The sequence below is a fragment of the Dendrobates tinctorius genome, unplaced genomic scaffold (genome assembly GCF_039654945.1).
Source record: "Dendrobates tinctorius isolate UK_male_01 unplaced genomic scaffold, ASM3965494v1 ptg000086l, whole genome shotgun sequence".
Classification (NCBI taxonomy): domain Eukaryota; kingdom Metazoa; phylum Chordata; class Amphibia; order Anura; family Dendrobatidae; genus Dendrobates; species Dendrobates tinctorius.
This window is the reverse complement of record NW_027361754.1, coordinates 64,591,648-64,594,256: the sequence shown is the minus strand read 5'-3', so window position 1 is coordinate 64,594,256 and position 2,609 is coordinate 64,591,648.

Sequence of the window (2,609 nt, the reverse complement as noted above, 5' to 3'; positions counted from 1 at the left end):
GCTGACAAAACCAAGCAACTGCTGATACGCGCCTTGGTCGAGCAGGACATAGAGCAAAATTCTAAAGCATCTGGGCAAGGAGAGAGTCCACCTTGGAGAGACCCAGCAATGCCAGCTCTTGCACCTGAGACACTTGATGGAGGTGCCAGTAATGCCAGTGCTGCGGAGCCTATGGACTTTACTTTACAAATGGCCTTAAAACAGCTGGGAACAAGTGATCCCAATCTGCGCCTGCAGCTTATTCTACAGTACCGAGAGGCTGCAGAATGCTGGGACCGGGATGAGAGAAAGGCTGCTGCTGCAGAATGCCGGGAGGAGAGAGCTTTCAAGCTTCAGATGGCTCAAATAGAAAGAGGTAACAGTCCTCAGATAACCCCCTCCCAGGACATAAATCCAATTAGACCACATTTGGAAAACTTCCCTGTGATGGAAAAGGATACGGACTTAGAAACTTTTCTTTGGGGATTTGAAAAAACCTGCAGGCAATACTATCCATACCGTGAGCAGTGGGCACAGTATCTAAATCCAGGGTTGAGAGGCAAAGCCATGGAAGTTTTTGCTGGTCTCCCAACAGAGCTAGATGCGAACTATGAGGCAAAAAAAAGAGGCCCTGATCAGGAAATACAACCTAACCCCATAAGTGTATCGGAGAAAGTTCCGGAACCTACAATGTGGATCAACTGACAGCTATGTGGATGTCGTTATCACCTTGAGGACCACGTTCCTTCAATGGATCAGGTAACTTTCTGTTAACAGTTTTGAGGACTTAATGGATCTTATGGTCAAGGATCAATTTCTTCATATAAGCTCCACGGATGTATGACAATTTGTGTGTTATTGAGAGCCACAAACTGCGGATCAGGCTGCAAGGTTTGCAGACTGTTATATGGCTAACAGGATGCCTGAGGTGCGGAAGCTATCGGGACTCAGCTGGAAGTGAGGTTAGCCAAACAGGGCCCCTTCTCCCTCTGCTGGCCAGTCACCAGTACTGTCAAAGCCCAGCTCCTATGGGTTCTTGGGGACTAGACATTCTTTAGGCAATGCACGCTCATGCTTCTCCTGCAACAAAGTGGGACATGTTAGCGCCGTCTGCCCTGATAGGGAGAAACGCCCAACTACAACCTCAAAGCTGTCTGGGCCCCCACCTTCTGTCCTCTTTATGGTCGGCTCTGATGTGAGGACCAATGAGAACTGTCAATCTGTCACTGTTGGCAATAAAGTCACCGTTGGCCTCAGGGACACTGGAGCAGAGATAACTCTGGTGCATCCAGAAATGGTAAACCCTGCAGTTATCATACCAGGATAGACTTTGTCTATAACCGAGATTGGAGGGGTCATACATGCTGTACCCATGGCCAGTGTATTCCTGGACTGGGGAGCAGGGAAAGGACAGAGAAATGGGAGTATCAGAGGCTATTCCCACCATTGTGTTGCTAGGCACAGACTTGGAGAGGATGATGTCCTACTATGTCGCTCCCTTGCAAGTAAATGCTACAGAGGAAGTGGAAGCAAGTGTCCCACCTGAGATCCCATGTGAGGAGGGAAAATGTACAAATGCACAGGAATGTACATATGTGGCAGCAGTGACCTGGAGTCAGGCTGCGGCTCAGACTCAACCCCAGGGATTAGAGGATGAGTCTCTAATAGAACTGCCAAGACAGGAGGTCCATACTAGGCCAGGGCCTGCAGACTGACAGACAGAGTTTCCAGGAGGCCCTGCAGACAGATGTCAGTCTGGAGAAGGTCAGAAGTCTTGCAAACCAACCCCCTACTGCTTCTGACAAAGAGAGAATATACTGGGACTGCATAAAGAGACTCTTCCCACAGATACCACAGAACCTTGGGACTGTGAAAAGCGGCTGGTCATTCCTTATCTATTTAGGGAACAATTATTGAGAATTGCTCAAGAAATTTCTCTGGCTGGACACCTTGGAATACAAAAGACTAAAGCTCTCCTGACACATAACTTTTATTGGCCCAAGATGGGGACAGATATCGCCAATTACTGTTGATCATGTGTAGTATGTCAGAGAGTTGTAAAGTCTGGGAATATACAGAAAACCCCATTGATAACACTTCCAGAGGTTGATGAGCCTTTCCAGCAAGTAGCTGTGGATATCAAAGGCCCACTTGCAATATCTAGCAGCTCTGGCAAAAAGTTCATCATCATAGTGGTAGACTATACGATATCGGAAAGCTGTGGCACTGTCCTCCATCCGAGCAGACAAAGTGGCGGATGCTTTACTGACTGTTTTCTCTCATGTGGGCTTTCCCAGGGAAATTATAACCGATCAGGGAACCCAATTCATGTCCAATCTGATGAAAAGTCTCTTCGAAAAAATACAAGTGCAGCATTTTGTGGCCAGCGCCTATCATCTCCAAACCAATGGACTCTGCGAGCGTTTTAAAGGGACATAAAAACAAATGCTCAAAATGCTGGTGGAGCCTGAAGGAAGAGACTGGGAGCAGTACCTCCCCCATCTGTTGTTTGTGTACAGAGAGGTACCCCAGGCATCTGCAGGATTCTCCCCCTTTGAACTGGTTTATCGGAGGAGGGTCAGGGGGCCATTTGATTTGATTTGATTAAGGACTGTTGGGAGGGCAACCCC